The following is a 26438-nucleotide window of genomic DNA, read 5'->3' as shown; positions in this document are numbered from 1 at the left end:
ACAAGTCAACGGTAAGGTTCGAAAGACCCTATAAAGGGTCCTGATTGACTTTTGTGTGCTACAAAAAAAGCCACAAAACACATTCAAAAGACGCCGAAAAGAATTTTTAGAAAAACACCACCAAAAATGTTTATAAGGCACTTTAGGAAATTCTGGAAAACACAAGAAAAGATGGCTTAGAGAAAAATCAAAAACACTTACTGAAGCCATTTTGGCTTCAAATCCTTGTCAGATTCACCCACTTGGAAAGAGTGTTATGTGAATATTGACTAAAGTCACAGAGTATGAGATTGCTTGGTATGACATAGACAATGAGTGACATAGACAATTTTAATTTTTGCTAATCCTACTTGATTGACAGCTTTGACCATGGTATTCCATGAATCCTTGAACTCTTTTTTTGTCTTTTATTATGTGCATTTTAAATTGCTTGTTTCATCATAAACATTGGGCATCGTCGATCTGAGTGCAGATGGAAAAATCGAAATGTGTGCGCAGGTTCCACTGTGATTTGAATTCAGATAACAGGATTCAAAGACCAGAGTGCTAACCATTACACCATGGAACCAACTATTACACAGTCATGTCTGTGGCTTGTTGTGCTGAATAAAGCATATGAAATCGTGAACGATGGCGAAAACAGGCTCCAAAGCTGCAGTGCAAATCTGCAATCATACACAATGGTAAATTGATATCTTATAACCTTTCATTCCACAAATTTACCAACATTTCCACGATATCACAGCTAGGACAGTTTGAAATGTTGATGAAAAGTGGCTAGTAAAAAGATTGCTGTATCTGTTACTTGGAAAAAGTGTGAAAAAAATAAATTGCAAAACTTATACTGTTAGAAAACTGTTCATCCAGTAGTTGATAAAGATTAGCATTGCATGGTAAAAGGCTTCATCTGAGAGATAATTTAAGGTTTGTGCAAATCAAAGTGCATGTCCCAGTCCATTAGCCAGGACAGCGGTCTGTGGCTGCTGGACAAGATCAAGAGAAAAACCTCTTACCTGATGGCACCCACGGTGCTTCTTTTGATTAGCGGCAAGTCGCACATGTAATGTTGCTCCAGAATAGATTATCTAAAGAACAGTCAAAGATAAAGTCAGTTTGGTCCTAGAAACTCGCTCCATCACAGATCACTGTCATGGGGAATAGACTAGTAAACATGCAAATTGAACAACAAAGATAAAAGGTCAAAAACTTTTTGAAACATAGACGTAGTCAGCAGGATTTGAACCTGCGCGGGGAGACCCCAATGGATTTCTAGTCCATCTCCTCAACCACTCGGCCACGACTACTCGGACGTCAAGCTGTTATGAGTTTCAAACATGTTTTCTAATAGCACCATGATCAAGCTCAGTGATCAACCCTCTGGAAGACATCTCAGAAAATGAAAAGAAAATACAAGGTCTCAGTAAAATGCAAAAATCTGATTTAACGTCATCATCAATGGGAACCATTCACAGTTTAAAGCTTTTCCCTCTTCATAATGTGGATTTGGAGTCAGTCAGCTCCAAAAACATCTTTAAAAATAATCCAAAAATGCTGAGAAGACTGAACATAATCATTTCCAAGTAAAAAAGACTTGATGTTCATTTGATCAGGCTTTGGAGCGTCTATTAACCATCTCAAGTTTCCAAAAATGTCCAGCGGTTAACTGAAATTACCATATCAATCTTCAGCTGTTTTTCACTTTGAACAGCTCCATACCTATAATACAAGTCAACGGTAAGGTTCGAAAGACCCTATAAAGGGTCCTGATTGACTTTTGTGTGCTACAAAAAAAGCCACAAAACACATTCAAAAGACGCCGAAAAGAATTTTTAGAAAAACACCACCAAAAATGTTTATAAGGCACTTTAGGAAATTCTGGAAAACACAAGAAAAGATGGCTTAGAGAAAAATCAAAAACACTTACTGAAGCCATTTTGGCTTCAAATTCTTGTCAGATTCACCCACTTGGAAAGAGTGTTATGTGAATATTGACTAAAGTCACAGAGTATGAGATTGCTTGGTATGACATAGACAATGAGTGACATAGACAATTTTAATTTTTGCTAATCCTACTTGATTGACAGCTTTGACCATGGTATTCCATGAATCCTTGAACTCTTTTTTTGTCTTTTATTATGTGCATTTTAAATTGCTTGTTTCATCATAAACATTGGGCATCGTCGATCTGAGTGCAGATGGAAAAATTGAAATGTGTGCCCAGGTTCCAATGAGACTTGAATTCAGATAACAAGATTCAAAGTCCAGAGTGCTAACCATTACACCATGGAACCATCCATTACACAGTCATTGCTGCGGCTTGTTGTGCTGAATAAAGCATATGAAATCGTGAACGATGGCGAAAACAGGCTCCAAAGCTGCAGTGCAAATCTGCAATCATACACAATGGTAAATTGATATCTTATAACCTTTCATTCCACAAATTTACCAACATTTCCACGATATCACAGCTAGGACAGTTTGAAATGTTGATGAAAAGTGGCTAGTAAAAAGATTGCTGTATCTGTTACTTGGAAAAAGTGTGAAAAAAAATAAATTGCAAAACTTATACTGTTAGAAAACTGTTCATCCAGTAGTTGATAAAGATTAGCATTGCATGGTAAAAGGCTTCATCTGAGAGATAATTTAAGGTTTGTGCAAATCAAAGTGCATGTCCCAGTCCATTAGCCAGGACAGCGGTCTGTGGCTGCTGGACAAGATCAAGAGAAAAACCTCTTACCTGATGGCTCCCACGGTGCTTCTTTTGATTAGTGGCAAGTCGCACATGTAATGTTGCTCCAGAATAGATTATCTAAAGAACAGTCAAAGATAAAGTCAGTTTGGTCCTAGAAACTCGCTCCATCACAGATCACTGTCATGGGGAATAGACTAGTAAACATGCAAATTGAACAACAAAGATAAAACGTCAAAAACTTTTTGAAACATAGACGTAGTCAGCAGGATTTGACCCTGCGCGGGGAGACCCCAATGAATTACTAGTCCATCGCCTTAACCACTCGGCCACGACTACTCGGACGTCAAGCTGTTATGAGTTTCACACATGTTTTCTAATAGCACCATGATCAAGCTCAGTGATCAACCCTCTGGAAGACATCTCAGAAAATGAAAAGAAAATACAAGGTCTCAGTAAAATGCAAAAATCTGATTTAACGTCATCATCAATGGGAACCATTCACAGTTGAAAGCTTTTCCCTCTTCATAATGTGGATTTGGAGTCAGTCAGCTCCAAAAACATATTTAAAAATAATCCAAAAATGCTGAGAAGACTGAACATAATCATTTCCAAGTAAAAAAGACTTGATGTTCATTTGATCAGGCTTTGGAGCGTCTATTAACCATCTCAAGTTTCCAAAAATGTCCAGCAGTTAACTGAAATTACCATATCAATCTTCAGCTGTTTTTCACTTTGAACAGCTCCATACCTATAATACAAGTCAACGGTAAGGTTCGAAAGACCCTATAAAGGGTCCTGATTGACTTTTGTGTGCTACAAAAAAAGCCACAAAACACATTCAAAAGACGCCGAAAAGAATTTTTAGAAAAACACCATCAAAAATGTTTATAAGGCACTTTAGGAAATTCTGGAAAACACAAGAAAAGATGGCTTAGAGAAAAATCAAAAACACTTCCTGACGCCATTTTGGCTTCCAATCCTTGTCAGATTCACCCACTTGGAAAGAGTGTTATGTGAATATTGACTCAAGTCACAGAGTATGAGATTGCTTGGTATGACATAGACAATTTTAATTTTTGCTAATCCTACTTGATTGACAGCTTTGACCATGGTATTCCATGAATCCTTGAACTCTTTTTTTTTCTTTTATTATGTGGATTTTAAATTGCTTGTTTCATCATAAACATTGGGCATCGTCGATCTGAGTGCAGATGGAAAAATTGAAATGTGTGCCCAGGTTCCAATGAGATTTGAATTCAGATAACAAGATTCAAAGTCCAGAGTGCTAACCATTACACCATGGAACCATCCATTACACAGTCATTGCTGCGGCTTGTTGTGCTGAATAAAGCATATGAAATCGTGAACGATGGCGAAAACAGGCTCCAAAGCTGCAGTGCAAATCTGCAATCATACACAATGGTAAATTGATATCTTATAACCTTTCATTCCACAAATTTACCAACATTTCCACGATATCACAGCTAGGACAGTTTGAAATGTTGATGAAAAGTGGCTAGTAAAAAGATTGCTGTATCTGTTACTTGGAAAAAGTGTGAAAAAAATAAATTGCAAAACTTATACTGTTAGAAAACTGTTCATCCAGTAGTTGATAGAGATTAGCATTGCATGGTAAAAGGCTTCATCTGAGAGATAATTTAAGGTTTGTGCAAATCAAAGTGCATGTCCCAGTCCATTAGCCAGGACAGCGGTCTGTGGCTGCTGGACAAGATCAAGAGAAAAACCTCTTACCTGATGGCACCCACAGTGCTTCTTTTGATTAGTGGCAAGTCGCACATGTAATGTTGCTCCAGAATAGATTATCTAAAGAACAGTCAAAGATAAAGTCAGTTTGGTCCTAGAAACTCGCTCCATCACAGATCACTGTCATGGGGAATAGACTAGTAAACATGCAAATTGAACAACAAAGATAAAACGTCAAAAACTTTTTGAAACATAGACGTAGTCAGCAGGATTTGACCCTGCGCGGGGAGACCCCAATGAATTACTAGTCCATCGCCTTAACCACTCGGCCACGACTACTCGGACGTCAAGCTGTTATGAGTTTCACACATGTTTTCTAATAGCACCATGATCAAGCTCAGTGATCAACCCTCTGGAAGACATCTCAGAAAATGAAAAGAAAATACAAGGTCTCAGTAAAATGCAAAAATCTGATTTAAAGTCATCATCAATGGGAACCATTCACAGTTTAAAGCTTTTCCCTCTTCATAATGTGGATTTGGAGTCAGTCAGCTCCAAAAACATCTTTAAAAATAATCCAAAAATGCTGAGAAGACTGAACATAATCATTTCCAAGTAAAAAAGACTTGATGTTCATTTGATCAGGCTTTGGAGCGTCTATTAACCATCTCAAGTTTCCAAAAATGTCCAGCGGTTAACTGAAATTACCATATCAATCTACAGCTGTTTTTCACTTTGAACAGCTCCATACCTATAATACAAGTCAACGGTAAGGTTCGAAAGACCCTATAAAGGGTCCTGATTGACTTTTGTGTGCTACAAAAAAAGCCACAAAACACATTCAAAAGACGCCGAAAAGAATTTTTAGAAAAACATCACCAAAAATGTTTGTAAGGCACTTTAGGAAATTCTGGAAAACACAAGAAAAGATGGCTTAGAGAAAAATCAAAAACACTTCCTGAAGCCATTTTGGCTTCAAATCCTTGTCAGATTCACCCACTTGGAAAGAATGGTATGTGAATATTGACTCAAGTCACAGAGTATGAGATTGCGTGGTATGACATAGACAATTTTAATTTTTGCTATTCCTACTTGATTGACAGCTTTGACCATGGTATTCCATGAATCCTTGAACTCTTTTTTTGTCTTTTATTATGTGGATTTTAAATTGCTTGTTTCATCATAAACATTGGGCATCGTCGATCTGAGTGCAGATGGAAAAATCGAAATGTGTGCCCAGGTTCCACTGAGATTTGAATTCAGATAACAGGATTCAAAGTCCAGAGTGCTAACCATTACACCATGGAACCAACCATTTCACAGTCATGGCTGCGGCTTGTTGTGCTGAATAAAGCATATGAAATCGTGAATGATGGCGAAAACAGGCTCCAAAGCTGCAGTGCAAATCTGCAATCATACACAATGGTAAATTGATATCTTATAACCTTTCATTCCTCAAATTTACCAACATTTCCACGATATCACAGCTAGCGCAGTTTGAAATGTTGATGAAAAGTGGCTAGTGAAAAGATTGCTGTATCTGTTACTTGGAAAAAGTGTGAAAAAAATAAATTGCAAAACTTATACTGTTAGAAAACTGTTCATCCAGTAGTCGATAAAGATTAGCATTGCATGGTAAAAGGCTTCATCTGAGAGATAATTTAAGGTTTGTGCAAATCAAAGTGCATGTCCCAGTCCATTAGCCAGGACAGCGGTCTGTGGCTGCTGGACAAGATCAAGAGAAAATCCTCTTACCTGATGGCACCCACGGTGCTTCTTTTGATTAGCGGCAAGTAGCACATGTAATGTTGCTACAGAATAGATTATCTAAAGAACAGTCAAAGATAAAGTCAGTTTGGTCCTGGAAACTCGCTCCATCACAGATCACTGTCACGGGGAATAGACTAGTAAACATGCAAATTGAACAAAGATAAAAGGTCAAAAAGATATTGAAACATAGACGTAATCGGCAGGATTTGAACCTGCGCAGGGAGACCCCAATGGATTTCAAGTCCATAGCCTTAACCACTCGGCCACGACTACTCGGACGTCAAGCTGTTATGAGTTTCACACACGTTTTCTAATAGCACCATGATCAAGCTCAGTGATCAACCCTCTGGAAGACATCTCAGAAAATGAAAAGAAAATACAAGGTCTCAGTAAAATGCAAAAATCTGATTTAAAGTCATCATCAATGGGAACCATTCACAGTTTAAAGCTTTTCCCTCTTCATAATGTGGATTTGGAGTCAGTCAGCTCCAAAAACATCCTTAAAAATAATCCGAAAATGCTGAGAAGACTGAAAATAATCATTTCCAAGTAAAAAAGACTTGGTGTTCATTTGATCAGTCTTTGGAGCGTCTATTAACCATGTCAAGTTTCCAAAAATGTCCAGCGGTTAACTGAAATTACCATATCAATCTTCAGATGTTTTTCACTTTGAACAGCTCCATACCTATACTACAAGTCAACGGTAAGGTTCGAAAGACCCTATAAAGGGTCCTGATTGACTTTTGTGTGCTACAAAAAAAGCCACAAAACACATTCAAAAGACGCCGAAAAGAATTTTTAGAAAAACACCACCAAAAATGTTTATAAGGCACTTTAGGAAATTCTGGAAAACACAAGAAAAGATGGCTTAGAGAAAAATCAAAAACACTTCCTGAAGCCATTTTGGCTTCAAATCCTTGTCAGATTCACCCACTTGGAAAGAGTGTTATGTGAATATTGACTCAAGTCACAGAGTATGAGATTGCTTGGTATGACACAGACAATGAGTGACATAGACAATGAGTGATAAAGACAATTTTAATTTTTGCTAATCCTACTTGATTGACAGCTTTGACCATGGTATTCCATGAATCCTTGAACTCTTTTTTTGTCTTTTATTATGTGGATTTTAAATTGCTTGTTTCATCATAAACATTGGGCATCGTCGATCTGAGTGCAGATGGAAAAATCAAAATGAGTGCCCAGGTTCCACTGAGATTTGAACTCAGATCACTGGATTCAAAGTCCAGAGTGCTAACCATTACACCATGGAACCAACCATGACACAGTCATGGCTGCGGCTTGTTGTGCTGAATAAAGCATAAGAAATCGTGAACGATGGCGAAAACAGGCTCCAAAGCTGCAGTGCAAATCTGCAATCATACACAATGGTAAATTGATATTTTATAACCTTTCATTCCACAAATTTACCAACATTTCCACGATATCACAGCTAGGACAGTTTGAAATGTTGATGAAAAGTGGCTAGTAAAAAGATTGATGTATCTGTTACTTGGAAAAAGTGTGAAAAAAATAAATTGCAAAACGTATACTGTTAGAAAACTGTTCATCCAGTAGTCGATAAAGATTAGCATTGCATGGTAAAAGGCTTCAACTGAGAGATAATTTAAGGTTTGTGCAAATCAAAGTGCATGTCCCAGTCCATTAGCCAGGACAGAGGTCTGTGGCTGCTGGACAAGATCAAGAGAAAAACCTCTTACCTGATGGCACCCACGGTGCTTCTTTTGATTAGCGGCAAGTCGCACATGTAATGTTGCTCCAGAATAGATTATCTAAAGAACAGTCAAAGATAAAGTCAGTTTGGTCCAAGAAACTCGCTCCATCACAGATCACTGTCATGGGGAATAGACTAGTAAACATGCAAATTGAACAACAGAGATAAAAGGTCAAAAAGTTATTGAAACATAGACGTAGTCGGCAGGATTTGCACCTGCGCGGGGAGACCCCAATGAATTTCTTGCTTATCGCCTTAACCACTCGGACACGACTACTCGGACTTCAAGCTGTTATGAGTTTCACACACGTTTTCTAATAGCACCATGATCAAGCTCAGTGATCAACCCTCTGGAAGACATCTCAGAAAATGAAAAGAAAATACAAGGTCTCAGTAAAATGCAAAAATCTGATTTAAAGTCATCATCAATGGGAACCATTCACAGTTTAAAGCTTTTCCCTCTTCATAATGTGGATTTGGAGTCAGTCAGCTCTGAAATTAGAACTGAAATTACCATATCAATCTTCAGCTGTTTTTCACTTTGAACAGCTCCATACCTATACTACAAGTCAACGGTAAGGTTCGAAAGACCCTATAAAGGGTCCTGAATGACTTTTGTGTGCTACAAAAAAAGCCACAAAACACATTCAAAAGACGCCGAAAAGAATTTTTAGAAAAACACCACCAAAAATGTTTATAAGGCACTTTAGGAAATTCTGGAAAACACAAGAAAAGATGTCTTAGAGAAAAATCAAAAAAACTTCCTGAAGGCATTTTGGCTTCAAATCCTTGTCAGATTCACCCACTTGGAAAGAGTGTTATGTGAATATTGACTCAAGTCACAGAGTATGAGATTGCTTGGTATGACATAGACAATGAGTGACATAGAAAATGAGTGATATAGACAATTTTAATTTTTGCTAATCCTACTTGATTGACAGCTTTGACCTTGGTATTCCATGAATCCTTGAACTTTTTTTTGTCTTTTATTATGTGGATTTTAAATTGCTTGTTTCATCTTAAACATTGGGCATCGTCGATCTGAGTGCAGATGGAAAAATCGAAATGTGTGCCCAGGTTCCACTGAGATTTGAACTCAGATCACTGGATTCAAAGTCCAGCGTGCTTACCATTACACCATGGAACCAACCATGCCTCAGACATGGCTGCGGCTTGTTGTGCTGAATAAAGCATATGAAATCGTGAACGATGGCGAAAACAGGCTCCAAAGCTGAAGTGCAAATCTGCATTCATAGACAATGGTAAATTGATATCTTATAACCTTTCATTCCACAAATTTACCAACATTTCCACGATATCACAGCTAGCGCAGTTTGAAATGTTGATGAAAAGTGGCTAGTGAAAAGATTGCTGTATCTGTTACTTGGAAAAAGTGTGAAAAAAATAAATTGCAAAACTTATACTGTTAGAAAACTGTTCATCCAGTAGTCGATAAAGATTAGCATTGCATGGTAAAAGGCTTCATCTGAGAGATAATTTAAGGTTTGTGCAAATCAAAGTGCATGTCCCAGTCCATTAGCCAGGACAGCGGTCTGTGGCTGCTGGACAAGATCAAGAGAAAATCCTCTTACCTGATGGCACCCACTGTGCTTCTTTTGATTAGCGGCAAGTAGCACATGTAATGTTGCTACAGAATAGATTATCTAAAGAACAGTCAAAGATAAAGTCAGTTTGGTCCTGGAAATTCGCTCCATCACAGATCACTGTCATGGGGAATAGACTAGTAAACATGCAAATTGAACAAAGATCAAAGGTCAAAAAGATATTGAAACATAGACGTAATCGGCAGGATTTGAATCTGCGCGGGGAGACCCCAATGGATTTCAAGTCCATCGCCTTAACCACTCGGCCACGACTACTCGGACGACAAGCTGTTATGAGTTTCACACACGTTTTCTAATAGCACCATGATCAAGCTCAGTGATCAACCCTCTGGAAGACATCTCAGAAAATGAAAAGAAAATACAAGGTCTCAGTAAAATGCAAAAATCTGATTTAAAGTCATCATCAATGGGAACCATTCACAGTTTAAAGCTTTTCCCTCTTCATAATATGGATTTGGAGTCAGTCAGCTCCAAAAACATCCTTAAAAATAATCCGAAAATGCTGAGAAGACTGAAAATAATCATTTCCAAGTAAAAAAGACTTGGTGTTCATTTGATCAGTCTTTGGAGCATCTATTAACCATGTCAAGTTTCCAAAAATGTCCAGCGGTTAACTGAAATTACCATATCAATCTTCAGATGTTTTTCACTTTGAACAGCTCCATACCTATACTACAAGTCAACGGTAAGGTTCGAAAGACCCTATAAAGGGTCCTGATTGACTTTTGTGTGCTACAAAAAAAGCCACAAAACACATTCAAAAGACGCCGAAAAGAATTTTTAGAAAAACACCACCAAAAATGTTTATAAGGCACTTTAGGAAATTCTGGAAAACACAAGAAAAGATGGCTTAGAGAAAAATCAAAAACACTTCCTGAAGCCATTTTGGCTTCAAATCCTTGTCAGATTCACCCACTTGGAAAGAGTGTTATGTGAATATTGACTCAAGTCACAGAGTATGAGATTGCTTGGTATGACATAGACAATGAGTGACATAGACAATGAGTGATAAAGACAATTTTAATTTTTGCTAATCCTACTTGATTGACAGCTTTGACGATAGTATTCCATGAATCCTTGAACTCTTTTTTTGTCTTTTATTATGTGGATTTTAAATTGCTTGTTTCATCATAAACATTGGGCATCGTCGATCTGAGTGCAGATGGAAAAATCAAAATGAGTGCCCAGGTTCCACTGAGATTTGAACTAAGATCACTGGATTCAAAGTCCAGAGTGCTAACCATTACACCATGGAACCAACCATGACACAGTCATGGCTGCGGCTTGTTGTGCTGAATAAAGCATATGAAATCGTGAACGATGGCGAAAACAGGCTCCAAAGCTGCAGTGCAAATCTGCAATCATACACAATGGTAAATTGATATTTTATAACCTTTCATTCCACAAATTTACCAACATTTCCACGATATCACAGCTAGGACAGTTAGAAATGTTGATGAAAAGTGGCTAGTAAAAAGATTGCTGTATCTGTTACTTGGAAAAAGTGTGAAAAAAATAAATTGCAAAACGTATACTGTTAGAAAACTGTTCATCCAGTAGTCGATAAAGATTAGCATTGCATGGTAAAAGGCTTCATCTGAGAGATAATTTAAGGTTTGTGCAAATCAAAGTGCATGTCCCAGTCCATTAGCCAGGACAGAGGTCTGTGGCTGCTGGACAAGATCAAGAGAAAAACCTCTTACCTGATGGCACCCACAGTGCTTCTTTTGATTAGCGGCAAGTCGCACATGTAATGTTGCTCCAGAATAGATTATCTAAAGAACAGTCAAAGATAAAGTCAGTTTGGTCCAAGAAACTCGCTCCATCACAGATCACAGTCATGGGGAATAGACTAGTAAACATGCAAATTGAACAACAGAGATAAAAGGTCAAAAAGTTATTGAAACATAGACGTAGTCGGCAGGATTTGCACCTGCGCGGGGAGACCCCAATGGATTTCTTGCTTATCGCCTTAACCACTCGGACACGACTACTCGGACTTCAAGCTGTTATGGGTTTCACACACGTTTTCTAATAGCACCATGATCAAGCTCAGTGATCAACCCTCTGGAAGACATCTCAGAAAATGAAAAGAAAATACAAGGTCTCAGTAAAATGCAAAAATCTGATTTAAAGTAATCATCAATGGGAACCATTCACAGTTTAAAGCTTTTCCCTCTTCATAATGTGGATTTGGAGTCAGTCAGCTCTGAAATTAGAACTGAAATTACCATATCAATCTTCAGCTGTTTTTCACTTTGAACAGCTCCATACCTATACTACAAGTCAATGGTAAGGTTCGAAAGACCCTATAAAGGGTCCTGATTGACTTTTGTGTGCTACAAAAAAAGCCACAAAACACATTCAAAAGATGCCGAAAAGAATTTTTAGAAAAACACCACCAAAAATGTTTATAAGGCACTTTAGGAAATTCTGAAAAACACAAGAAAAGATGGCTTAGAGAAACATCAAAAACACTTGCTGAAGCCATTTTGGCTTCAAATCCTTGTCAGATTCACCCACTTGGAAAGAGTGTTATGTGAATATTGACTCAAGTCACAGAGTATGAGATTGCTTGGTATGACATAGACAATGAGTGACATAGAAAATGAGTGATATAGACAATTTTAATTTTTGCTAATCCTACTTGATTGACAGCTTTGAATCCTTGAACTTTTTTTTGTCTTTATTATGTGGATTTTAAATTGCTTGTTTCATCTTAAACATTGGGCATCGTCGATCTGAGTGCAGATGGAAAAATCGAAATGTGTGCCCAGGTTCCACTGAGATTTGAACTCAGATTACTGGATTCAAAGTCCAGCGTGCTTACCATTACACCATGGAACCAACCATGCCTCAGACATGGCTGCGGCTTGTTGTGCTGAATAAAGCATATGAAATCGTGAACGATGGCGAAAACAGGCTCCAAAGCTGCAGTGCAAATCTGCATTCATACACAATGGTAAATTGATATCTTATAACCTTTCATTCCACAAATTTACCAACATTTCCACGATATCACAGCTAGCGCAGTTTGAAATGTTGATGAAAAGTGGCTAGTGAAAAGATTGCTGTATCTGTTACTTGGAAAAAGTGTGAAAAAAATAAATTGCAAAACTTATACTGTTAGAAAACTGTTCATCCAGTAGTCGATAAAGATTAGCATTGCATGGTAAAAGGCTTCATCTGAGAGATAATTTAAGGTTTGTGCAAATCAAAGTGCATGTCCCAGTCCATTAGCCAGGACAGCGGTCTGTGGCTGCTGGACAAGATCAAGAGTAAATCCTCTTACCTGATGGCACCCACGGTGCTTCTTTTGATTAGCGGCAAGTAGCACATGTAATGTTGCTACAGAATAGATTATCTAAAGAACAGTCAAAGATAAAGTCAGTTTGGTCCTGGAAACTCGCTCCATCACAGATCACTGTCATGGGGAATAGACTAGTAAACATGCAAATTGAACAAAGATAAAAGGTCAAAAAGATATTGAAACATAGACGTAATCGGCAGGATTTGAACCTGCGCGGGGAGACCCCAATGGATTTCAAGTCCATAGCCTTAACCACTCGGCCACGACTACTCGGACGTCAAGCTGTTATGAGTTTCACACACGTTTTCTAATAGCACCATGATCAAGCTCAGTGATCAACCCTCTGGAAGACATCTCAGAAAATGAAAAGAAAATACAAGGTCTCAGTAAAATGCAAAAATCTGATTTAAAGTCATCATCAATGGGAACCATTCACAGTTTAAAGCTTTTCCCTCTTCATAATGTGGATTTGGAGTCAGTCAGCTCCAAAAACATCCTTAAAAATAATCCGAAAATGCTGAGAAGACTGAAAATAATCATTTCCAAGTAAAAAAGACTTGGTGTTCATTTGATCAGTCTTTGGAGCGTCTATTAACCATGTCAAGTTTCCAAAAATGTCCAGCGGTTAACTGAAATTACCATATCAATCTTCAGATGTTTTTCACTTTGAACAGCTCCATACCTATACTACAAGTCAACGGTAAGGTTCGAAAGACCCTATAAAGGGTCCTGATTGACTTTTGTGTGCTACAAAAAAAGCCACAAAACACATTCAAAAGACGCCGAAAAGAATTTTTAGAAAAACACCACCAAAAATGTTTATAAGGCACTTTAGGAAATTCTGGAAAACACAAGAAAAGATGGCTTAGAGAAAAATCAAAAACACTTCCTGAAGCCATTTTGGCTTCAAATCCTTGTCAGATTCACCCACTTGGAAAGAGTGTTATGTGAATATTGACTCAAGTCACAGAGTATGAGATTGCTTGGTATGACATAGACAATGAGTGACATAGACAATGAGTGATAAAGACAATTTTAATTTTTGCTAATCCTACTTGATTGACAGCTTTGACCATGGTATTCCATGAATCCTTGAACTCTTTTTTTGTCTTTTATTATGTGGATTTTAAATTGCTTGTTTCATCATAAACATTGGGCATCGTCGATCTGAGTGCAGATGGAAAAATCAAAATGAGTCCTGAGCCAAGGTTCCACTGAGATTTGAACTCAGATCACTGGATTCAAAGTCCAGAGTGCTAACCATTACACCATGGAACCAACCATGACACAGTCATGGCTGCGGCTTGTTGTGCTGAATAAAGCATATGAAATCGTGAACGATGGCGAAAACAGGCTCCAAAGCTGCAGTGCAAATCTGCAATCATACACAATGGTAAATTGATATTTTATAACCTTTCATTCCACAAATTTACCAACATTTCCACGATATCACAGCTAGGACAGTTTGAAATGTTGATGAAAAGTGGCTAGTAAAAAGATTGCTGTATCTGTTACTTGGAAAAAGTGTGAAAAAAATAAATTGCAAAACGTATACTGTTAGAAAACTGTTCATCCAGTAGTCGATAAAGATTAGCATTGCATGGTAAAAGGCTTCATCTGAGAGATAATTTAAGGTTTGTGCAAATCAAAGTGCATGTCCCAGTCCATTAGCCAGGACAGAGGTCTGTGGCTGCTGGACAAGATCAAGAGAAAAACCTCTTACCTGATGGCACCCACGGTGCTTCTTTTGATTAGCGGCAAGTCGCACATATAATGTTGCTCCAGAATAGATTATCTAAAGAACAGTCAAAGATAAAGTCAGTTTGGTCCAAGAAACTCGCTCCATCACAGATCACTGTCATGGGGAATAGACTAGTAAACATGCAAATTGAACAACAGAGATAAAAGGTCAAAAAGTTATTGAAACATAGACGTAGTCGGCAGGATTTGCACCTGCGCGGGGAGACCCCAATGAATTTCTTGCTTATCGCCTTAACCACTCGGACACGACTACTCGGACTTCAAGCTGTTATGAGTTTCACACACGTTTTCTAATAGCACCATGATCAAGCTCAGTGATCAACCCTCTGGAAGACATCTCAGAAAATGAAAAGAAAATACAAGGTCTCAGTAAAATGCAAAAATCTGATTTAAAGTCATCATCAATGGGAACCATTCACAGTTTAAAGCTTTTCCCTCTTCATAATATGGATTTGGAGTCAGTCAGCTCCAAAAACATCCTTAAAAATAATCCGAAAATGCTGAGAAGACTGAAAATAATCATTTCCAAGTAAAAAAGACTTGGTGTTCATTTGATCAGTCTTTGGAGCGTCTATTAACCATGTCAAGTTTCCAAAAATGTCCAGCGGTTAACTGAAATTACCATATCAATCTTCAGATGTTTTTCACTTTGAACAGCTCCATACCTATACTACAAGTCAACGGTAAGGTTCGAAAGACCCTATAAAGGGTCCTGATTGACTTTTGTGTGCTACAAAAAAAGCCACAAAACACATTCAAAAGACGCCGAAAAGAATTTTTAGAAAAACACCACCAAAAATGTTTATAAGGCACTTTAGGAAATTCTGGAAAACACAAGAAAAGATGGCTTAGAGAAAAATCAAAAACACTTCCTGAAGCCATTTTGGCTTCAAATCCTTGTCAGATTCACCCACTTGGAAAGAGTGTTATGTGAATATTGACTCAAGTCACAGAGTATGAGATTGCTTGGTATGACATAGACAATGAGTGACATAGACAATGAGTGATAAAGACAATTTTAATTTTTGCTAATCCTACTTGATTGACAGCTTTGACGATAGTATTCCATGAATCCTTGAACTCTTTTTTTGTCTTTTATTATGTGGATTTTAAATTGCTTGTTTCATCATAAACATTGGGCATCGTCGATCTGAGTGCAGATGGAAAAATCAAAATGAGTGCCCAGGTTCCACTGAGATTTGAACTCAGATCACTGGATTCAAAGTCCAGAGTGCTAACCATTACACCATGGAACCAACCATGACACAGTCATGGCTGCGGCTTGTTGTGCTGAATAAAGCATATGAAATCGTGAACGATGGCGAAAACAGGCTCCAAAGCTGCAGTGCAAATCTGCAATCATACACAATGGTAAATTGATATTTTATAACCTTTCATTCCACAAATTTACCAACATTTCCACGATATCACAGCTAGGACAGTTAGAAATGTTGATGAAAAGTGGCTAGTAAAAAGATTGCTGTATCTGTTACTTGGAAAAAGTGTGAAAAAAATAAATTGCAAAACGTATACTGTTAGAAAACTGTTCATCCAGTAGTCGATAAAGATTAGCATTGCATGGTAAAAGGCTTCATCTGAGAGATAATTTAAGGTTTGTGCAAATCAAAGTGCATGTCCCAGTCCATTAGCCAGGACAGAGGTCTGTGGCTGCTGGACAAGATCAAGAGAAAAACCTCTTACCTGATGGCACCCACGGTGCTTCTTTTGATTAGCGGCAAGTCGCACATGTAATGTTGCTCCAGAATAGATTATCTAAAGAACAGTCAAAGATAAAGTCAGTTTGGTCCAAGAAACTCGCTCCATCACAGATCACAGTCATGGGGAATAGACTAGTAAACATGCAAATTGAACAACAGAGATAAAAGGTCAAAAAGTTATTGAAACATAGACGTAGTCGGCAGGATTTGCACCTGCGCGGGGAGACCCCAATGGATTTCTTGCTTATCGCCTTAACCACTCGGACACGACTACTCGGACTTCAAGCTGTTATGGGTTTCACACACGTTTTCTAATAGCACCATGATCAAGCTCAGTGATCAACCCTCTGGAAGACATCTCAGAAAATGAAAAGAAAATACAAGGTCTCAGTAAAATGCAAAAATCTGATTTAAAGTAATCATCAATGGGAACCATTCACAGTTTAAAGCTTTTCCCTCTTCATAATGTGGATTTGGAGTCAGTCAGCTCTGAAATTAGAACTGAAATTACCATATCAATCTTCAGCTGTTTTTCACTTTGAACAGCTCCATACCTATACTACAAGTCAATGGTAAGGTTCGAAAGACCCTATAAAGGGTCCTGATTGACTTTTGTGTGCTACAAAAAAAGCCACAAAACACATTCAAAAGATGCCGAAAAGAATTTTTAGAAAAACACCACCAAAAATGTTTATAAGGCACTTTAGGAAATTCTGAAAAACACAAGAAAAGATTGCTTAGAGAAACATCAAAAACACTTGCTGAAGCCATTTTGGCTTCAAATCCTTGTCAGATTCACCCACTTGGAAAGAGTGTTATGTGAATATTGACTCAAGTCACAGAGTATGAGATTGCTTGGTATGACATAGACAATGAGTGACATAGAAAATGAGTGATATAGACAATTTTAATTTTTGCTAATCCTACTTGATTGACAGCTTTGAATCCTTGAACTTTTTTTTGTCTTTATTATGTGGATTTTAAATTGCTTGTTTCATCTTAAACATTGGGCATCGTCGATCTGAGTGCAGATGGAAAAATCGAAATGTGTGCCCAGGTTCCACTGAGATTTGAACTCAGATTACTGGATTCAAAGTCCAGCGTGCTTACCATTACACCATGGAACCAACCATGCCTTAGACATGGCTGCGGCTTGTTGTGCTGAATAAAGCATATGAAATCGTGAACGATGGCGAAAACAGGCTCCAAAGCTGCAGTGCAAATCTGCATTCATACACAATGGTAAATTGATATCTTATAACCTTTCATTCCACAAATTTACCAACATTTCCACGATATCACAGCTAGCGCAGTTTGAAATGTTGATGAAAAGTGGCTAGTGAAAAGATTGCTGTATCTGTTACTTGGAAAAAGTGTGAAAAAAATAAATTGCAAAACTTATACTGTTAGAAAACTGTTCATCCAGTAGTCGATAAAGATTAGCATTGCATGGTAAAAGGCTTCATCTGAGAGATAATTTAAGGTTTGTGCAAATCAAAGTGCATGTCCCAGTCCATTAGCCAGGACAGCGGTCTGTGGCTGCTGGACAAGATCAAGAGTAAATCCTCTTACCTGATGGCACCCACGGTGCTTCTTTTGATTAGCGGCAAGTAGCACATGTAATGTTGCTACAGAATAGATTATCTAAAGAACAGTCAAAGATAAAGTCAGTTTGGTCCTGGAAACTCGCTCCATCACAGATCACTGTCATGGGGAATAGACTAGTAAACATGCAAATTGAACAAAGATAAAAGGTCAAAAAGATATTGAAACATAGACGTAATCGGCAGGATTTGAACCTGCGCGGAGAGACCCCAATGGATTTCAAGTCCATAGCCTTAACCACTCGGCCACGACTACTCGGACGTCAAGCTGTTATGAGTTTCACACACGTTTTCTAATAGCACCATGATCAAGCTCAGTGATCAACCCTCTGGAAGACATCTCAGAAAATGAAAAGAAAATACAAGGTCTCAGTAAAATGCAAAAATCTGATTTAAAGTCATCATCAATGGGAACCATTCACAGTTTAAAGCTTTTCCCTCTTCATAATGTGGATTTGGAGTCAGTCAGCTCCAAAAACATCCTTAAAAATAATCCGAAAATGCTGAGAAGACTGAAAATAATCATTTCCAAGTAAAAAAGACTTGGTGTTCATTTGATCAGTCTTTGGAGCGTCTATTAACCATGTCAAGTTTCCAAAAATGTCCAGCGGTTAACTGAAATTACCATATCAATCTTCAGATGTTTTTCACTTTGAACAGCTCCATACCTATACTACAAGTCAACGGTAAGGTTCGAAAGACCCTATAAAGGGTCCTGATTGACTTTTGTGTGCTACAAAAAAAGCCACAAAACACATTCAAAAGACGCCGAAAAGAATTTTTAGAAAAACACCACCAAAAATGTTTATAAGGCACTTTAGGAAATTCTGGAAAACACAAGAAAAGATGGCTTAGAGAAAAATCAAAAACACTTCCTGAAGCCATTTTGGCTTCAAATCCTTGTCAGATTCACCCACTTGGAAAGAGTGTTATGTGAATATTGACTCAAGTCACAGAGTATGAGATTGCTTGGTATGACATAGACAATGAGTGACATAGACAATGAGTGATAAAGACAATTTTAATTTTTGCTAATCCTACTTGATTGACAGCTTTGACCATGGTATTCCATGAATCCTTGAACTCTTTTTTTGTCTTTTATTATGTGGATTTTAAATTGCTTGTTTCATCATAAACATTGGGCATCGTCGATCTGAGTGCAGATGGAAAAATCAAAATGAGTCCTGAGCCCAGGTTCCACTGAGATTTGAACTCAGATCACTGGATTCAAAGTCCAGAGTGCTAACCATTACACCATGGAACCAACCATGACACAGTCATGGCTGCGGCTTGTTGTGCTGAATAAAGCATATGAAATCGTGAACGATGGCGAAAACAGGCTCCAAAGCTGCAGTGCAAATCTGCAATCATACACAATGGTAAATTGATATTTTATAACCTTTCATTCCACAAATTTACCAACATTTCCACGATATCACAGCTAGGACAGTTTGAAATGTTGATGAAAAGTGGCTAGTAAAAAGATTGCTGTATCTGTTACTTGGAAAAAGTGTGAAAAAAATAAATTGCAAAACGTATACTGTTAGAAAACTGTTCATCCAGTAGTCGATAAAGATTAGCATTGCATGGTAAAAGGCTTCATCTGAGAGATAATTTAAGGTTTGTGCAAATCAAAGTGCATGTCCCAGTCCATTAGCCAGGACAGAGGTCTGTGGCTGCTGGACAAGATCAAGAGAAAAACCTCTTACCTGATGGCACCCACGGTGCTTCTTTTGATTAGCGGCAAGTCGCACATATAATGTTGCTCCAGAATAGATTATCTAAAGAACAGTCAAAGATAAAGTCAGTTTGGTCCAAGAAACTCGCTCCATCACAGATCACTGTCATGGGGAATAGACTAGTAAACATGCAAATTGAACAACAGAGATAAAAGGTCAAAAAGTTATTGAAACATAGACGTAGTCGGCAGGATTTGCACCTGCGCGGGGAGACCCCAATGAATTTCTTGCTTATCGCCTTAACCACTCGGACACGACTACTCGGACTTCAAGCTGTTATGAGTTTCACACACGTTTTCTAATAGCACCATGATCAAGCTCAGTGATCAACCCTCTGGAAGACATCTCAGAAAATGAAAAGAAAATACAAGGTCTCAGTAAAATGCAAAAATCTGATTTAAAGTCATCATCAATGGGAACCATTCACAGTTTAAAGCTTTTCCCTCTTCATAATGTGGATTTGGAGTCAGTCAGCTCTGAAATTAGAACTGAAATTACCATATCAATCTTCAGCTGTTTTTCACTTTGAACAGCTCCATACCTATACTACAAGTCAACGGTAAGGTTCGAAAGACCCTATAAAGGGTCCTGAATGACTTTTGTGTGCTACAAAAAAAGCCACAAAACACATTCAAAAGACGCCGAAAAGAATTTTTAGAAAAACACCACCAAAAATGTTTATAAGGCACTTTAGGAAATTCTGGAAAACACAAGAAAAATCAAAAACACTTCCTGAAGCCATTTTGGCTTCAAATCCTTGTCAGATTCACCCACTTGGAAAGAGTGTTATGTGAATATTGACTCAAGTCACAGAGTATGAGATTGCTTGGTATGACATAGACAATGAGTGACATAGAAAATGAATGATATAGACAATTTTAATTTATGCTAATCCTACTTGATTGACAGCTTTGACCTTGGTATTCCATGAATCCTTGAACTTTTTTTTGTCTTTTATTATGTGGATTTTAAATTGCTTGTTTCATCTTAAACATTGGGCATCGTCGATCTGAGTGCAGATGGAAATACCGAAATGTGTGCCCAGGTTCCACTGAGATTTGAACTCAGATCACTGGATTCAAAGTCCAGCGTGCTAACCATTACACCATGGAACCAACCATGCCTCAGACATGGCTGCGGCTTGTTGTGCTGAATAAAGCATATGAAATCGTGAACGATGGCGAAAAAAGGCTCCAAAGCTGCAGTGCAAATCTGCATTCATAGACAATGGTAAATTGATATCTTATAACCTTTCATTCCACAAATTTACCAACATTTCCACGATATCACAGCTAGCGCAGTTTGAAATGTTGATGAAAAGTGGCTAGTGAAAAGATTGCTGTATCTGTTACTTGGAAAAAGTGTGAAAAAAATAAATTGCAAAACTTATACTGTTAGAAAACTGTTCATTCAGTAGTCGATAAAGATTAGCATTGCATGGTAAAAGGCTTCATCTGAGAGATAATTTAAGGTTTGTGCAAATCAAAGTGCATGTCCCAGTCCATTAGCCAGGACAGCGGTCTGTGGCTGCTGGACAAGATCAAGAGAAAATCCTCTTACCTGATGGCACCCACGGTGCTTCTTTTGATTAGCGGCAAGTAGCACATGTAATGTTGCTACAGAATAGATTATCTAAAGAACAGTCAAAGATAAAGTCAGTTTGGTCCTGGAAACTCGCTCCATCACAGATCACTGTCATGGGGAATAGACTAGTAAACATGCAAATTGAACAAAGATAAAAGGTCAAAAAGATATTGAAACATAGACGTAATCGGCAGGATTTGAACCTGCGCGGGGAGACCCCAATAGATTTCAAGTCCATAGCCTTAACCACTCGGCCACGACTACTCGGACGTCAAGCTGTTATGAGTTTCACACACGTTTTCTAATAGCACCATGATCAAGCTCAGTGATCAATCCTCTGGAAGACATCTCAGAAAATGAAAAGAAAATACAAGGTCTCAGTAAAATGCAAAAATCTGATTTAAAGTCATCATCAATGGGAACCATTCACAGTTTAAAGCTTTTCCCTCTTCATAATGTGGATTTGGAGTCAGTCAGCTCCAAAAACATCCTTAAAAATAATCCGAAAATGCTGAGAAGACTGAAAATAATCATTTCCAAGTAAAAAAGACTTGGTGTTCATTTGATCAGTCTTTGGAGCGTCTATTAACCATGTCAAGTTTCCAAAAATGTCCAGCGGTTAACTGAAATTACCATATCAATCTTCAGATGTTTTTCACTTTGAACAGCTCCATACCTATACTACAAGTCAACGGTAAGGTTCGAAAGACCCTATAAAGGGTCCTGATTGACTTTTGTGTGCTACAAAAAAAGCCACAAAACACATTCAAAAGACGCCGAAAAGAATTTTTAGAAAAACACCACCAAAAATGTTTATAAGGCACTTTAGGAAATTCTGGAAAACACAAGAAAAGATGGCTTAGAGAAAAATCAAAAACACTTCCTGAAGCCATTTTGGCTTCAAATCCTTGTCAGATTCACCCACTTGGAAAGAGTGTTATGTGAATATTGACTCAAGTCACAGAGTATGAGATTGCTTGGTATGACATAGACAATGAGTGACATAGACAATGAGTGATAAAGACAATTTTAATTTTTGCTAATCCTACTTGATTGACAGCTTTGACCATGGTATTCCATGAATCCTTGAACTCTTTTTTTGTCTTTTTTTATGTGGATTTTAAATTGCTTGTTTCATCATAAACATTGGGCATCGTCGATCTGAGTGCAGATGGAAAAATCAAAATGAGTGCCCAGGTTGCACTGAGATTTGAACTCAGATCACTGGATTCAAAGCCCACCATGGAACCAACCATGACACAGTCATGGCTGCGGCTTGTTGTGCTGAATAAAGCATATGAAATCGTGAACGATTTCGAAAACAGGCTCCAAAGCTGCAGTGCAAATCTGCAATCATACACAATGGTAAATTGATATTTTATAACCTTTCATTCCACAAATTTACCAACATTTCCACGATATCACAGCTAGGACAGTTTGAAATGTTGATGAAAAGTGGCTAGTAAAAAGATTGCTGTATCTGTTACTTGGAAAAATTGTGAAAAAAATAAATTGCAAAACGTATACTGTTAGAAAACTGTTCATCCAGTAGTCGATAAAGATTAGCATTGCATGGTAAAAGGCTTCATCTGAGAGATAATTTAAGGTTTGTGCAAATCAAAGTGCATGTCCCAGTCCATTAGCCAGGACAGAGGTCTGTGGCTGCTGGACAAGATCAAGAGAAAAACCTCTTACCTGATGGCACCCACGGTGCTTCTTTTGATTAGCGGCAAGTCGCACATGTAATGTTGCTCCAGAATAGATTATCTAAAGAACAGTCAAAGATAAAGTCAGTTTGGTCCAAGAAACTCGCTCCATCACAGATCACAGTCATGGGGTAATAGACTAGTAAACATGCAAATTGAACAACAGAGATAAAAGGTCAAAAAGTTATTGAAACATAGACGTAGTCGGCAGGATTTGCACCTGCGCGGGGAGACCCCAATGGATTTCTTGCTTATCGCCTTAACCACTCGGACACGACTACTCGGACTTCAAGCTGTTATGAGTTTCACACACGTTTTCTAATAGCACCATGATCAAGCTCAGTGATCAACCCTCTGGAAGACATCTCAGAAAATGAAAAGAAAATACAAGGTCTCAGTAAAATGCAAAAATCTGATTTAAAGTCATCATCAATGGGAACCATTCACAGTTTAAAGCTTTTCCCTCTTCATAATGTGGATTTGGAGTCAGTCAGCTCTGAAATTAGAACTGAAATTACCATATCAATCTTCAGCTGTTTTTCACTTTGAACAGCTCCATACCTATACTACAAGTCAACGGTAAGGTTCGAAAGACCCTATAAAGGGTCCTGAATGACTTTTGTGTGCTACAAAAAAAGCAACAAAACACATTCAAAAGACGCCGAAAAGAATTTTTAGAAAAACACCACCAAAAATGTTTATAAGGCACTTTAGGAAATTCTGGAAAACACAAGAAAAGATGTCTTAGAGAAAAATCAAAAACACTTCCTGAAGCCATTTTGGCTTCAAATCCTTGTCAGATTCACCCACTTGGAAAGAGTGTTATGTGAATATTGACTCAAGTCACAGAGTATGAGATTGCTTGATATGACATAGACAATGAGTGACATAGAAAATGAGTGATATAGACAATTTTAATTTTTGCTAATCCTACTTGATTGACAGCTTTGACCTTGGTATTCCATGAATCCATGAACTTTTTTTTGTCTTTTATTATGTGGATTTTAAATTGCTTGTTTCATCTTAAACATTGGGCATCGTCGATCTGAGTGCAGATGGAAAAATCAAAATGTGTGCCCAGGTTCCACTGAGATTTGAACTCAGATCACTGGATTCAAAGTCCAGAGTGCTAACCATTACACCATGGATCCAACCATGCCTCAGACATGGCTGCGGCTTGTTGTGCTGAATAAAGCATATGAAATCGTGAACGATGGCAAAAACAGGCTCCAAAGCTGCAGTGCAAATCTGAATTCATACACAATGGTAAATTGATATCTTAGAACCTTTCATTCCACAAATTTACCAACATTTCCACGATATCTCAGCTAGCGCATTTTGAAATGTTGATGAAAAGTGGCTAGTAAAAAGATTGCTGTATCTGTTACTTGGAAAAAGTGTGAAAACAATAAATTGCAAAACTTATACTGTTAGAAAACTGTTCATCCAGTAGTCGATAAAGATTAGCATTGCATGGTAAAAGGCTTCATCTGAGAGATAATTTAAGGTTTGTGCAAATCAAAGTGCATGTCCCAGTCCATTAGCCAGGAGAGCGGTCTGTGGCTGCTGGACAAGATCAAGAGAAAAACCTCTTACCTGATGGCACCCACGGTGCTTCTTTTCATTAGCGGCAAGTCGCACATGTAATGTTGCTCCAGAATAGATTATCTAAAGAACAGTCAAAGATAAAGTCAGTTTGGTCCTGGAAACTCGCTCCATCACAGATCACTGTCATGGGGAATAGACTAGTAAACATGCAAATTGAACAACAAAGATAAAAGGTCAAAAAGTTATTGAAACATAGATGTAGTCAGCAGGATTTGCACCTGCGCGGGGAAACCCCAATGGATTTCTTGCCCATCGCCTTAACCACTCGGCCACGACTACTCGGACTTAAAGTTGTTATGAGTTTCACACACGTTTTCTAATAGCACCATGATCAAGCTCAGTGATCAACCCTCTGGAAGACATCTCAGAAAATGAAAAGAAAATACAAGGTCTCAGTAAAATGCAAAAATCTGATTTAAAGTCATCATCAATGGGAACCATTCACAGTTTAAAGCTTTTCCCTTTTCATAATGTGGATTTGGAGTCAGTCAGCTCCAAAAACATCCTTAAAAATAATCCGAAAATGCTGAGAAGACTGAACATAATCATTTCCAAGTAAAAAAGACTTGATGTTCATTTGATCAGGCTTTGGAGCGTCTATTAACCATGTCAAGTTTCCTAAAATGTCCAGCGGTTAACTGAAATTACCATATCAATCTTCAGCTGTTTTTCACTTTGAACAGCTCCATACCTATACTACAAGTCAACGGTAAGGTTCGAAAGACCCTATAAAGGGTCCTGAATGACTTTTGTGTGCTACAAAAAAAGCCACAAAACACATTCAAAAGACGCCGAAAAGAATTTTTAGAAAAACACCACCAAAAATGTTTATAAGGCACTTTAGGAAATTCTGAAAAACACAAGAAAAGATGGCTTAGAGAAAAATCAAAAACACTTCCTGAAGCCATTTTGGCTTCAAATCCTTGTCAGATTCACCCACTTGGAAAGAGTGTTATGTGAATATTGACTCAAGTCACAGAGTATGAGATTGCTTGGTAAGACATAGACAATGAGTGATATAGACAATTTTAATTTTTGCTAATACTACTTGATTGACTGCTTTGACCATGGTATTCCATGGATCCTTGAACTCTTTTTTGTCTTTTATTATGTGGATTTTAAATTGCTTGTTTCATCATAAACATTGGGCATCGTCGATCTGAGTGCAGATGGAAAAATCGAAATGTGTGCCCAGGTTCCACTGAGATTTGAACTCGGATCACTGGATTCAAAGTACAGAGTGCTAAAAATTACACCATGGAACCAACCATGACACAGTCATGGCTGCGGTTTGTTGTGCTGAATAAAGCATATGAAATCGTGAACGATGGCGAAAACAGGCTCCAAAGCTGCAGTGCAAATCTGCAATCATACACAATGGTAAATTGATATCTTATAACCTTTCATTCCACAAATTTACCAACATTTCCACGATATCACAGCTAGGACAGTTTGAAATGTTGATGAAAAGTGGCTAGTAAAAAGATTGCTGTATCTGTTACTTGGAAAAAGTGTGAAAAAAATAAATTGCAAAACTTATACTGTTAGAAAACTGTTCATCCAGTAGTCGATAAAGATTAGCATTGCGTGGTAAAAGGCTTCATCTGAGAGATAATTTAAGGTTTGTGCAAATCAAAGTGCATGTCCCAGTCCATTAGCCAGGACAGCGGTCTGTGGCTGCTGGACAAGATCAAGAGAAAAACCTCTTACCTGATGGCACCCACGGTGCTTCTTTTGATTAGCGGCAAGTCGCACATGTAATGTTGCTCCAGAATAGATTATCTAAAGAACAGTCAAAGATAAAGTCAGTTTGGTCCGAGAAACTCGCTCCATCACAGATCACTGTCATGGGGAATAGACTAGTAAACATGCAAATTGAACA

General features: G+C 38.0%; 15 non-coding genes across 15 annotated transcripts; all 15 read right to left on the bottom strand.

Annotated features, from left to right (window-relative positions):
• Window positions 1–6357: 6357 nt before the first annotated feature.
• Window positions 6358–6439, bottom strand: TRNAS-UGA (transfer RNA serine (anticodon UGA)). Its single transcript has one exon. It is a non-coding gene; the product is annotated as a tRNA-Ser (tRNA).
• Window positions 6440–7370: 931 nt separating this feature from the next.
• TRNAQ-UUG (transfer RNA glutamine (anticodon UUG)) lies at window positions 7371–7442 on the bottom strand. Its single transcript has one exon. It is a non-coding gene; the product is annotated as a tRNA-Gln (tRNA).
• Window positions 7443–8976: 1534 nt separating this feature from the next.
• On the bottom strand, window positions 8977–9048 carry TRNAQ-UUG (transfer RNA glutamine (anticodon UUG)). Its single transcript has one exon. It is a non-coding gene; the product is annotated as a tRNA-Gln (tRNA).
• Window positions 9049–9699: 651 nt separating this feature from the next.
• On the bottom strand, window positions 9700–9781 carry TRNAS-UGA (transfer RNA serine (anticodon UGA)). Its single transcript has one exon. It is a non-coding gene; the product is annotated as a tRNA-Ser (tRNA).
• A 931-nt stretch (window positions 9782–10712) lies between these two features.
• On the bottom strand, window positions 10713–10784 carry TRNAQ-UUG (transfer RNA glutamine (anticodon UUG)). Its single transcript has one exon. It is a non-coding gene; the product is annotated as a tRNA-Gln (tRNA).
• A 1517-nt stretch (window positions 10785–12301) lies between these two features.
• Window positions 12302–12373, bottom strand: TRNAQ-UUG (transfer RNA glutamine (anticodon UUG)). The gene has a single exon. It is a non-coding gene; the product is annotated as a tRNA-Gln (tRNA).
• Window positions 12374–13024: 651 nt separating this feature from the next.
• On the bottom strand, window positions 13025–13106 carry TRNAS-UGA (transfer RNA serine (anticodon UGA)). Its single transcript has one exon. It is a non-coding gene; the product is annotated as a tRNA-Ser (tRNA).
• Window positions 13107–14042: 936 nt separating this feature from the next.
• TRNAQ-UUG (transfer RNA glutamine (anticodon UUG)) lies at window positions 14043–14114 on the bottom strand. The gene has a single exon. It is a non-coding gene; the product is annotated as a tRNA-Gln (tRNA).
• A 1667-nt stretch (window positions 14115–15781) lies between these two features.
• Window positions 15782–15853, bottom strand: TRNAQ-UUG (transfer RNA glutamine (anticodon UUG)). Its single transcript has one exon. It is a non-coding gene; the product is annotated as a tRNA-Gln (tRNA).
• Window positions 15854–17370: 1517 nt separating this feature from the next.
• Window positions 17371–17442, bottom strand: TRNAQ-UUG (transfer RNA glutamine (anticodon UUG)). Its single transcript has one exon. It is a non-coding gene; the product is annotated as a tRNA-Gln (tRNA).
• Window positions 17443–18093: 651 nt separating this feature from the next.
• Window positions 18094–18175, bottom strand: TRNAS-UGA (transfer RNA serine (anticodon UGA)). Its single transcript has one exon. It is a non-coding gene; the product is annotated as a tRNA-Ser (tRNA).
• A 936-nt stretch (window positions 18176–19111) lies between these two features.
• Window positions 19112–19183, bottom strand: TRNAQ-UUG (transfer RNA glutamine (anticodon UUG)). Its single transcript has one exon. It is a non-coding gene; the product is annotated as a tRNA-Gln (tRNA).
• A 1518-nt stretch (window positions 19184–20701) lies between these two features.
• On the bottom strand, window positions 20702–20773 carry TRNAQ-UUG (transfer RNA glutamine (anticodon UUG)). Its single transcript has one exon. It is a non-coding gene; the product is annotated as a tRNA-Gln (tRNA).
• A 651-nt stretch (window positions 20774–21424) lies between these two features.
• On the bottom strand, window positions 21425–21506 carry TRNAS-UGA (transfer RNA serine (anticodon UGA)). Its single transcript has one exon. It is a non-coding gene; the product is annotated as a tRNA-Ser (tRNA).
• Window positions 21507–24027: 2521 nt separating this feature from the next.
• Window positions 24028–24103, bottom strand: TRNAQ-UUG (transfer RNA glutamine (anticodon UUG)). Its single transcript has one exon. It is a non-coding gene; the product is annotated as a tRNA-Gln (tRNA).
• Window positions 24104–26438: the final 2335 nt, after the last annotated feature.

The sequence above is a fragment of the Dendrobates tinctorius genome, unplaced genomic scaffold (genome assembly GCF_039654945.1).
Source record: "Dendrobates tinctorius isolate UK_male_01 unplaced genomic scaffold, ASM3965494v1 ptg000462l, whole genome shotgun sequence".
NCBI lineage: Eukaryota > Metazoa > Chordata > Amphibia > Anura > Dendrobatidae > Dendrobates > Dendrobates tinctorius.
This window is presented reverse-complemented; position numbering and strand designations above follow the sequence as displayed.